Genomic DNA, 12,741 nt, shown 5'->3' with positions numbered 1-12,741 from the left:
CAGACTGCAAGACCAAAAATTAGTTTTAGGAAGGTTTAGCACCTTTCTGATGTTTACTGATACTTTGCAGCATTGTCAACCTGTGCACATTGTCTATCTTGTGTCTTTAGACCTCAAATAACCTTAACGAGACATAATTGTACTGTACATTGAGACAGGTTTGGTGAATGCAGTTCCAGGTATTCTAGGTCATGACAGCGTACAGAATGTCTCTGTGCTTTGAACTGTTTGTTCTAATAACGTGTAATTGGCTGATCTGTGTTATGCACCTCGGGCGCTTATGTGTGAAGATGTTTTAATGAGAGTTCCTTGAAGAAGGAATGATGGAATGAACTCTAAACCGCAAACGCAGTTCACAATAGAGGCAAATTGTTGTTCCTTGATTAGTTCTACAACTACAGTACGGCTCCAGCATGTATTAAATAACACATCAGTCAATAAAACAATCAAAACTCAATCAATGCTGCCAAAACCATAAAAAAAATTTAATATCTAACTTGTTGCTTGGCAACTGCATGTTTGTTTGGGTTTTGATCTAAAGCACAACCAATGAGCTAAAAACTGGACTGCGATCTCAGAGCCTGGAAATGTATTTCACCATCCCTGCCGCATTCCTTCAGATCATTTGATGAGAACCACTCACTGGGAGAAAAAAAAATAGGCTTTTACTTGCAAGTGTTTGCTGAATGAGTCATTCACAGTGTGGGTACATATTTGTAAAAGGTCTCATAATGACAACAGTGCGAGTGACAGGCCGAACAGGAAGTACAGCAGGAACCTTTGCACATTGGGAGCTCTGGCACAAACAAAGCCGCAATGTTTTTTAAATGTTGACCTGATGCTAGAGGGAATAAACAGTTTTTGAAAAATGAAAATGAAAATAAAAAATACAAATTGTGAAGTAAAGCAACGTTATGTTGGAAAATATCAATATGTATAAGAAATGTTTAGGTTTTTGCATTTATATATATATATATATATATATATATATATATATATATATATATATATATATATATATATACACACGTATATATATATTCCAGTCTACATTCCAGTGCTTCACACACTGCTATATTAAACACATGAAGATATGTACCTTTTACATCATGATTTTTGGCTGTGTCTTTGATCAGTTTACATTAGATGCAATTAAAATGTTTTTATTCTAAGTGTATACCTGTATAAAATGGAATTAAAATATTTTTTTTCGGTTGTTGCATTGCTATGTTGTAAAGAGATATAATGTTAATTTTTTTTTTGCAGTTTTCTGTAAATCATGTATATAAATACATAAATGAAACTAATATTTCTATAATTAACTGAAGGTTAAAATTAGGATTTTAAGGGAAAAAAAATATTGCGGTACAGAGATACCATATCCCAGTGCCTACCTAAACTATAAAAATAAACAATTAATTAATTTATCAATTTATTTGTTTATTTAAAAAAAAATATTTTTGTTGCCACTAAACAAAAATGGTAAAAATGTTCCACCATTAAAACATAATACATACCATATAGGGATAACAGTGCTTTATATAAGTTTTCACTACCATTTTTTCCAGTGTAATTAGCAGTGAAAATGTTCTTGATGTATGCAAAAAGCAGGCAAAATAGATGCATTTCCACTTGTTCTCAGATTTTCAGCTCTCAGTGCAAGCAAGCATGCAAAATTATTTTCACTCATGCCTTAAAGTGAAAAACAACATTCCTTGCTATCAAACATCCTGGGATTCATTGTCACAAGTTGGGAATAACTTATGTACCTTGGAAATGGCATTTTGAGGTCTTTGTGTTTAACCGAGACTGTCTTCGGTTGCGTTCAAACAGGTCTAAGGAACTAGCGGATGTGTGAAGGTCAGCCTGGGGGTAGGAGTCTGGTGGGCCTCACGTGTTTACCTACTCATCAACAGCAAAAGCGAGCTTAACCGAGCATGCTAGTTTAATGGAGTATGCAAAGGATCCACTTTTGTCTGGCTACAGCCGTCATCAACTGTAAACGCAGTTTTTGCCCTAAATTACAGTGTTAGGCCTGTGCCAAGTCAACAGTTTTCAAGACGGTCACTACACAGAGCCTTTGAGGTATAGTTAAAGGCCATAAAGCGGAAGACGCAGCGAGGTTTATTGTGAGCCGAAATGTTTATTCCTTTCGCGCATTAACAATAACCGTAGGGTGGTTTTTGTACTGAATTTTTTCTTCTAGTGGAACCTACGTCTTTGTTTATCTGATTTCTCCCCCATCTCGCGACTGTTTTCGTAGGTGGTTATATTTATAAGCACCCGGGGAAAGCCTTCTAAAAAGCACTAATGGAATGAATGTGTTTACATTGTCATAATACATCAGCAAACGGGCGCGTTTCTCACATGTCAAGTGTGAGTTACCTGTTTCGACTCAAGCCGGGCACAGATAAAGTGATAGTAGATCAACTGAATAGATGACGTAGGAGGTCTTATCACCTTGACGCACATCAAGAACACATAGTCTGTGAATATTTATGGAAGAAACCTCTGCAGCTTGTCTTTTGAGTGTCTCCGGAGGAGTTAATCTTTGTTAACCTCCCCTCAGAGTGAGTTTCAACCATCTACTTATAAAAACCAACCTTGTCCCGGCAGTTTATTAGCACTTTTGGGCTCTTTGGAAAATCTGTGATGTACCTGTAAATTTGATAGCCCACAGGATGAAAAGAAATTATTGGAAATTAGCCTAACGTTAAAGTTAATTTTACAATAAAAGACTACTGTTAAGTGTTTTATGGGTTTATGCTGTAAAATATGGCTCTCGGTTCTTCCAGGAGTTTGGATTGCAAGAGCGTTGTATGGTTGTATTTGCTGAGCAAATAATTTAATGCTCTGTGAAACATTTTTAGATCCCTGAATGAGTGATTGAGCTGGAAGTGGATTACGGCCGCTGAAATATGACACGGTGATGCAGTTGCAATTGCGTCTGACATGGTTTGCATGTTTTATAAATCCAAAATCAACGACTATATTGCTTCAGATTCAAATCTATTCGATTGCAAGATCCTCGCGCCAACGCTTTCAGACGTTTCAGACCACCAGGACTTTACTAGATTCCCCCTTCAAACACACATGTCAAGTCTTCAAGTTCTGGTAAACCCCTTTGCTTTAATCATCCTACTACGCTTAACCGCACTTAAGGGTTTATCGTCCTGTAGAAAATCTCAAGTGTAGCTTTGGATGTTCCAGTTGGTGTTTTGATCTCAACTATTGCTTCATGAGAGGAAACGCAACTCACGAAGAACATTGATTTTCTTCTGCCTGCTTGTTCGGACAATCTCATCGAGTTTCATTAATAGCCCTTTTTTCACACTCCGTCCATCGCACGACCCAGGTAGTGTAAACGTAAAAATGTGTTTAAGGCCATGTGAGTAAACATGATTATTCAAATGTCAAAAAGAGATCCAATACCCTGTTAGAGAACGAGCTCCATTTGTTTAGCCTTCTTTGTTTGCTTTTTACGAATGATATCGCATTGAGCAAATACAGCTCAGGTAATTAGTTTCACGACCACTTGACGCAAAATGTGTCAAGAAAAGTTCACTGCAATGCATGACTTTTAGTATTTTGTTAATTATTCATGCAAGGCACCTGTTATGATGTTGGGATTTTTCAGCAAAAAAAATAAATACCTATGTTCTTTCTTCTGTGGAAAATAAAACAAGATATTTTGAAGAACGTTCTGGATGCTCCTTTCCATGCATTTACGATGAATGGAGACTAAAGGTCTTTGCACACTGAGTCCGAAATTTTCACTCATTGAAAAATAACTACGAATACGTTGTGTCAATCATGTTTACACACTGCCTTCGAAACTTTCGCCCATCATAAAACTTTTTTGGAACAGGCTCGATTTTCTGCGTTTTCTGCGCTTTCTGCGCTGTCCAATGACCTTAAGGCTTTAAAACTATGCGAAAACATCATAAATGTGCTATAGAAATGGTTCAAGTTTATTGTACTTATAAATACTGAGGCCAATAGCTTTGTATGAGGAACAGACTGAAATTGAAGTTGTTGTCACTTGAAAATATTGAAATTCTCTCTAAACTGAAAAATTAGTATTTTTGACTGGTTTTCCAGTGCAGATATCTAAACATTCGGTAACATAAATAATTTCACTTTAGAATAGGCCTACTGTTTCAGGTTCGAAATAAGTCCTGCAGAATTATTTGATAATTCTTTATTAATTTCTAATTGGTTTCCTGTATTTTCACTTAAATAAGATAAGTTATCGCAAGGCACCGAAGTGGTGGTGGGGTACCTTGGTGTGTTCATGAGATAAATAATGATTCATGAATGAATCGTTTATTTACGTTGAATCAATTGATCCATTTCTCAAATGATTCATTCTTGTATCAAACTAATTTGGTTTTCAGGTTCAGTTGACTGAATCAATTATGTGTAGTGGAAAATAGCGACTCACACATTAACAGTTTGAGCCTTAAGTCTTTTGAAACTTTTCAATGTGTGAGTTTTATTGATTAGATTCACAATTCTATATGATTGACTTCATAGTTGCAGCGGTGGTTAAGATTATCAGTGAATAATGACTAAAATTTGATCTGTTCTTCACACAAAGATATTGTATGACTGTGGAAGGTTTGGAATAAGTAATATGGACCACTTTTATGATGCTTTTGCATTCTTTTTGAAACTTTTTGAAAGTAATTTCTTTAAAATTTATTTTTCTTTAAAATGACTTATATTGTTATATTGTTATATGTATATTATATAGTGTTCCTTTAGCTCAACTGGTAGAGCGTTGCACTAGCAAGCAAGCTAGCGCAAGGTTGGGGGTTCGATTCCCCGGGAACACATGATAGCCTGAATGCACTGTAAGTCGCTTTGGATAAAAGCATCTGCTAAATGCATAAATTTAATTTTATTTAATTTAATATTGTGTTTCACAAAAGAAAGCAATTTATACAGGTTTGGTTTGACTGAGAAGGCTGAGTAAAACACAGAATTTTCATTTTAGTTTGAACTATCCTTTTAAAACGAACTAAACCCAAGTAAAAAGAAACGCAAAGTGTGATGTAGGTATTTGTCCACTTCTTTTTATCATCAGAGCTAATGTTTGTAATTCTGTTGTTTTCAGGCCTTCCTTTTCACATTCTTGAACCTCTAATTTGTTAAGGTTAAGTTCAAAAGATCACCTAGTGCATAAGTACGTCTGTTATGTCTAACTGGAAGGTGTTTTGAGCGCTGAGCAAACATTTCCATTCAATTGATCTGTTGCAGTGAATTCTCTGTCAGTTCGTCTTGTTGCTTTCAGACACGACTTTGGTGGGCTCTTGAGTCACACGCACACATGCAAACACACACACACACTGTCCTCTGTTTCTCTTTCAAGTCAGGTGTAGACGCATAATTATGCGCTTCGTTCAGGCCTTTAATACAGGCCCAATTTTCTGAGCTGAAATGGACGTTAAGAAGCTGTTAGTGTTTTTACCGTTTGCATCTTTAAGGGGGTTGAAAAGCGACAAAACAGACTGTGAAATGACAGTCATCTGACAGAAACAAAGACCAGATAGACAATATGCCATGATTGGACGATCTCTGACAGTGTTTGAACAGCTTACAATCTTTCATCAGATTCACAGTTCGGTAAAATTGATGTGCTAATAAGGCATTAACGGTCTCAAATAATCACAAAACGGTGAAAAAAATGCAAAAAAGTGCAGGTGCAAATCTGTCATTCGACGTGGCATTACATAACATGTCCTCCTTGAAGTTCTGTTCAGTGGTGTTTAAAACGGTTTGATTTTATGAGGATGATTCAGACAAGATCGACATCAGTTATGCATAGAGAATGTACCTTAACCCAAAGCATTTGTCGAATTGCTCTGAATCTGAAACTAACCTGCCTTACAATGTAGTTTCAAAATCCTCTGCTAATACTTTGCTGCCAATGAACCTCTGTATTTTGATGAAAATGAAAGAAAGAAAAAGAAAAGGAGCAATAAGCCTTATATATACAGTATGTAAAACAACAACAACAACATATTATTCATCACCTGCCTTGATTCTTTTCTCAGCAGTTCTTGAGAGTGCAAGACCTATGACTAATAAGTATTTGTAAGGGAGTTTTTCTACTCATGTAGCAGTAAAGGAGAACTGCAGGATTATGAATGTTGGAAGGTGTTGAGTTTCATGGGAATCGGGACAACCAAGATGCCTGACCCAGTACACAATATCAATGCAACAACTTAGTCATTTTGGCTTAATCATTTGGTTGAACCATTTTTCCACAATCATGCATAAACTCAACTTTTGACCAGATTGTTTCTTTGAATGCAGAAACCGCCAAACATCAAAATTTGTTTGGCTTCGACATTCCTATAAACGCATGCTACCAGCTTCAGGAACTAATCCTGCACTTAAAAGAAAAGTTTTGAGTAAAATAAGCTAATATATGACAGCCTGTTATTCTGCTAATAGCCATATAACTTGTTTTTTTCAGCAAGCTGAACACCGGCCCAGATGCAGAAATCCTGTAATAATCATATTGACTGAAAGTTGACCCTGAGGGGAAGTTTAGTTGCATGGGAACACAGTGATCCCACGTACAGCATGTCCCTGGTTTTGTCTCGAATGAACATCGAAGAAAGTACACAGGAGCTGTTAAGAATAAAGAACAATCTCACAAGGCATACTAAGATTAAATCAATTAGCAATTACAGTTGGGGAAATGGGCACTAAACACATGCAGAAGCATCCAAGACATCTCAGCAATAGCGTTGAGTTCAAACACCTGCCTTTGAGCACTTATGCAAGGGTGTACATGAGTAAAACAGCTTAATTATGACTATTACCATATGTAATCACACATAAAAGAGCACTAGGCTTGTGATATTAGTTGAGCAGGGCAGAAGGTGCTAGCGCTACAAGTCAGACTTCTTTTCATGTGGTCAGCAGTGGTTGTTTTAGCTCTTAAGTGCCTTGTTAACTGTGGGAACAAGCTATAAGAAATGAACCTGATGCTAGCTAGCACATGAGAACCTCCGGTAACACTTTAGAATAAGGTTCCATTAGTTAATGTTAGTTAACTACTTTCGTTAACATGAACTAAGCAAGAACAATCCTTCTACAGCATTTATAAGTCTTAGTTCATGTTAATTTCAACATTTACTAATGCATTATTTAAATCAAAAGTTGTGCTTGTTAACCTTAGTTAATGCACTGTGAATTACCATGAACTAACAATGAATAACTGTATTTTCATTAACTAACATTAACGAAGATGAATAAATACAGTAATAAATGTATTATTCATTGTTTGTTCATGTTAATTAATACATTAACTAACATTAACTAATGGAACCTTATTCTAAAGTGTTACCGAACCTCCTTTTCTCATGTTCCCATAATGGTGCCAACAATAGTTGCATATACATGAGCTGCTTTCTTTGGCATAGCATCCGCATCTCCTGATTGATCAATCAGCCAATGCTCCCACAAAGCAATTTGGTTACATTTAGAAAGATCAGCAACAGCACCTAGGGGTCGGTATCTACCTTGGAGTGTCTCCTGATGCCCACCTGCACTCACAAGACAATGTTTTGCTGATGGGGAAGAAAAATTCCCCAAGCTTCTCCATTTCTGCCCCTGTAGATCTTGGCCCGTCGGTGGCTGGGGTGAGTGCAGGATTTGAATGCTAATGCTAAGGCCTGGGGAGAACAGAGAGAGAGATGGGTTATTGTTGCATGTTCAGGTTAAGACAATAAACTGAAGAAAGACGAGAGAGCAGGCAGCGCATTCCTGCTGCTGTAAGCTCCGGCAGTTTCCCACAGGCTCCCACTGAAAACCTGTGGAGGGGAAAATATTTAGCTTGGAGGTTCACACGGCAGCGAGAGCAGGCCAAGCTAAACCACACGTATGATGACTACAGTTGGGAAGGTGGAGGCGGAGACGCAGACAGACGGTTGCTACGGTAAGTGAGAGGGTCTGGAGTCTGACCCGAAATTCTGGCCGCACCGTCAGCATGTCGACTGGAGTAACTTAATAATGTACGGTAAAACTCTAGTAAGCCGCTTCTGCACACAAAAATGCACAGAAAATTGACCAGAATTGAGTTGTTACAGGAAAATTGAGGTCAGGAGGATGAATCACAGGAGTTTTGGTATTCCCACACAATTTTGCTGCACACTTTGACAGCTGTTTTTCGAGGTTTTAACTACTACACACTCAGACCCATTAGGGGAACAACATATTTTCAGCAAAGGGGCAATGGAAGAACATCTTTCTACCTTAGTAAGCCCTAAAAGGATTATAGTAGTACCTTAAGGGTACATTTTACTACTCCACAGTTCCAATTTGCATCTTTTAGGGGTACTTCAGATTGTCACTGGGTCAGTACCCTTAAAAGGACAGCTTTGTATCTTATTTACCACATAAGGTACATGTGCCGTATGAGTACATATTCAAACATACATGTACTAATGTGCACCATTTAGAAGACCAAATTTGTGTCAATGGGGCAGTAAAGGAACATCTTTGTATCTCATTTCCTCCTAAAAGGAGCAGAGTAGTGCCAGTTGTGTACATATTACTACTATTGCACCTTTTAGGTGCCCAACAGATTGTCACTGGGGCAGTACCCTTAAAAGGACAGCTTTGTATCTTATTTATCCCTAAAAGGTTTATAATTAATATTTTATTACTCCAAGGTACCAATATGCATCTTTTAGGTGTACAACAACATGGCACATTACCCTTAAGGGCACATCTTTGTACCTTATTTACCTCATAATGTGCATAATGTATTTAGCTCATTAATTTGCATATTACTACCTATAATGGCTAATTTCCACTGTTCGGTACAGTTTGGTACGGTATAGTACGGTACGCAGTTATTTCCATTTTCACGGTCAGAAGTTGTGAACTGTACCAAAATAGCGAACCGTATACCGTACCACTTTTTTGGTACCCTTCCATGGGACTAGAATTGTCACTTTTATGTGATACAAGGGGATAAAGCTTCTCCTTCACTCGTTCCCCTTATGGCTTATGTTATAGGCTTATTTAAACAAAAAAATATAACCGTGTATTTTATAATTTTATATTTTCACAGACAGTAGCTGTTTCTTAATATGCGTTCTTGTCTGTTGTGGACTTTTGCCTCATTGCCCAAGAACCCACGTAATTTTCTAAATATTAATGTGATTGTGTCATGAAATTTAGTTTCAGGTGAGAATGTAATTGTTTTAAATTCAAATCTGAGGTTTATTTATAAAAATAGCACCTTTTTGAAAATTAGCTATAGCCTTAGCTCGGCTAGTCCTTCTGACATTTGCTGCTGCCTCTGATGTCTCTGTAGTGATAAAACATGAGATTCAATTCGTTTTGGGTTGACTATATTTAACAGGCATTTATGGTCTCATGAATCTATATACTGACATGTAACAAAAAAAAGGCAGAGTTGTGCTTATTGTCTTTGTTCAGCCTCGATCGCTACTTTCTGAGAGTGCACTAGGGCCGAAAATAGCTTTCTGAATCAACTAGAGTCAATTTTTATGGAGTCAACAGGTCCAGCCCAGGTAAACTGCATTTCAAGAACACCAGCAACTGGCTTGTCTTCTAGATGTAGTAACCTTTTATAATCAGTCTCCTTGAGAATTGGACAAATGGTTCGCAAAAGAGCTGGAAAACATTGCAAAAGCTGAGCTCTCTGTTGTGGGGTCGCCGGAGTCTACGATCCATGACTCCCCCTTAACCTCGGCGAATAAATCAGGTTTATGTGGATCCGGGGACCTTCAAAGAGTCCTAATGGAGATTAGCAAGCAAGAGTTTGACCTGGTTAATTACCCCTGGAACCACTGCAGGTATAAATGCAACCCCCCGTTACTTTTTGTCCACCCCCGATGCATTGATAACATCTCCCTCCGCCGGGGACCCTCAGACTATGTCAGAGCTACAACATTGTGCTGCTTTCCTGAAAGAGGCGTTCAGACAGGCTGGAGACAGCACTCACTAAAAAATGCCTCTGTAGAGCTGAAGCCTTCTTTTATTAAGCTAATTAGACCTTGCAGAATAAGGAGGCTGGTGGAAAGTGCACCCAGCTGCTAATAAAATCAGCGCCCTGACATCTTTAAACACTAAATCATTGCTGTGCTATGTGTTTATCCCTTGTCTTTAATTAATACACCATAGGAAACGATGCAGAAAGGATTTCACATTTGAAAATAAGCCAATTGCATACTGCTTTTGCATTATTTGAGCATCCCAAACAGCATAAAAGAGCCACAGTAACCCCCCCCCCTCCCAATATTTTCTAATTTTCCCAGTTCCATTCATTAGATTCACTCTTCCAAGAAAAGGAATTGCTGGGAATGCATGGTCTGTATTCTTTATCATCCTTCTTATTTTCCCCTCTCTGAGTTGAGGAAAAACATTTGGGAATGTTTGAGAGTGTAACCGAGGACTCTTCTCAAATCTGTCAGCATCTAATTTCAGCCATGAGACCCCAATTATACTATGTGGCAAAACATTTAAAACATGTGGCAAAAGCACCTGCTGATTATTAATATGTCCAGTTGTATATCAGAGGATGTGTGCATGAGGAACTCATTCCCTGTGGACGTCAGGAGCAGACAGGTGCTTCACAGCTGCTACAGTGGAATTCCAGTGGCTCTGACAAAAGAACTTATTTCGATCACAGACAACAGGAATCACTGCTTTTAGTTCTGACCTACTCAGCTTAAAATGTACACCCCATTACTCCCATGTAACTCTACAGGAATCCCATTGTTTTCTGCTATAAGAGATTTGAATAGACCTTTCTTCAAGACCAAGCTCTTGGCTGTTTTCCAAACCCATTGTTGTGTGTTTTATATTTAAAAGTTTCTTCATGTCATCTTGGATTACGATTTGGAGCAGAAGTTATGTTGAGGAAAAAACCTTCTCAGTCAAAATTTCAGTTCCATTAATTTGAATAAACCTCCAGTGATGGGACCTGAAACGTCATCCAGAGCTCAGGTGTGACGACGAGTGTGTGGCCCGAAACCATTACGACAACTTTCCTGCTGTTGACGCTTGTTTGCTGGCAGTCAGCGCTGAAGTGTTTTGGCAGTCTGATGGTCTCAGGTTGCACTTATTTTCTGTGTGAGGTCTACAGATGGTTTTGAAACGATGCCTGAATCCTCCCCTGTTGAAAAACAGCGATGTTATTGCGGCGCAGCACAATTCATCCCATTCCTTACGTCTGGAGATGTTGATCTCTTGGGGATTGTCCAGCTTTACAACCCTCATTGCAAAAGATTTATTAAGGAAGATTGAGTCAACCTCAAAGCGATGGAGTTGAATCTTCCTATATTGTTTATGGAAAACAATTGTCTTCATTTATTTGAGTCGTCCAAGTGATGGACACAGGATTGTATTATTGTTTGATGACAAGATGTTTCGCAAGTAAAGTAATGCAATGAATTTATTTGAGTAATTTGCTATTTGTTTTCAGTAAAGTCATTTGTTTTACTGAGTGCAGCTATTCTTATTAGTCTAAGTGCCCTTGGACTTTGAACTCATGTATTATATAATCGGTTTCGTAGGGGTCTCAAACACCATTGGGGGACGGTTGAACAGTTACAACAAATACATGTTTTACTACCATTGATGTTTGCTGTATGCATTTATTGGTGCAGTTATATAGCTGTTCATGCATGTACAGATCTTTTTGAAGTTTTAGACTCATATCTTTCTCATAATCCACAGAGATCGTATGCATGTCCAATGATGCCTGAGACTGAAAGCTGGTAATTTCCTCAGTAATTTACTCAGAAAGGTAGTATTAAGAGAGCAATATATAATATATACAGTGTTTTATCAAATTATTTATGTATATAAAAATAAAAAATGAATTTATTATATTTAATGATATATTTATATTTTTTATAATTAGCAAATTAATAATAATTGACATATATATATATATATATATATATATATATATATATATATATATATATATATATATACACATATATTTTATGTAAATAAATATACATTTACTGATTTGTAATTATTTTGCTAATTATTTTCTAATTATTTATTTTACTTTATCTAAAACAATTATTTTGAATAAAATAATTATATTGGTTGCACTTTATTTTACAGTACGTGTACTAACATAGTGTACTTAAAGTGTATTTATCTAAGAAAGTTCTGGTACAAGGTAACTACATGGGGTAGGGTTAGGTTTAGGGGTAGGTTCAGGGTTAGTACCTAGTTATTACATAGTTATTGTAATTAATATAATAAGTACATAGTATGTAAATGGGGAACAGGACTGTAAAATAAAGTGCTACCATTATATTTATTATAATGTATAAATTTATAGTAATTACATATATTTAATTAAAATGTACATTTATGTATTTAATTCGTAATTATTTGGTCTGTTGTTCAATTATTTAAAAAATATTATTTAATCACATTTTCTTATTAAATCGTATTAAATATTAATTATGGATAAGGATAAACAGTTGAGTGCTAGGTGACACTCTTTAAACTGATTTCTATTGTTTGTATTTCACAGCATTTACACAATATTTTTATCCACCTCAACAAATTCCTTATTTGGATGAAACATTTCAACGTCAACTTCAGTTCCTTACAGTTTCCATTTACCTTCCCACAGCTGTAGCATGGTGTGTCTAGTCCTGAGTCATCTCTTAACGCGACTGATTTCCTGGCTACTATGGCCTACAGGAACTCCGGTCTCTG

The 12,741-nt window shown here is 36.9% G+C and overlaps 1 long non-coding RNA gene across 1 annotated transcript in view; it reads left to right on the top strand.

The window, feature by feature from the left end:
* LOC127943368 (uncharacterized) overlaps positions 1 to 11,782 on the top strand; it is a 30,723-nt gene extending 18,941 nt beyond the window's left edge. Inside the window, exon 4 of the long non-coding RNA XR_008149635.1 lies at positions 11,731 to 11,782. This is a non-coding gene — a long non-coding RNA (uncharacterized LOC127943368). The remainder of the gene's footprint in view (positions 1 to 11,730) is intronic.
* The last annotated feature ends 959 nt before the right edge of the window (positions 11,783 to 12,741 follow it).

Source organism: Carassius gibelio, chromosome A22 (assembly GCF_023724105.1).
Source record: "Carassius gibelio isolate Cgi1373 ecotype wild population from Czech Republic chromosome A22, carGib1.2-hapl.c, whole genome shotgun sequence".
NCBI lineage: Eukaryota > Metazoa > Chordata > Actinopteri > Cypriniformes > Cyprinidae > Carassius > Carassius gibelio.
This window is presented reverse-complemented; position numbering and strand designations above follow the sequence as displayed.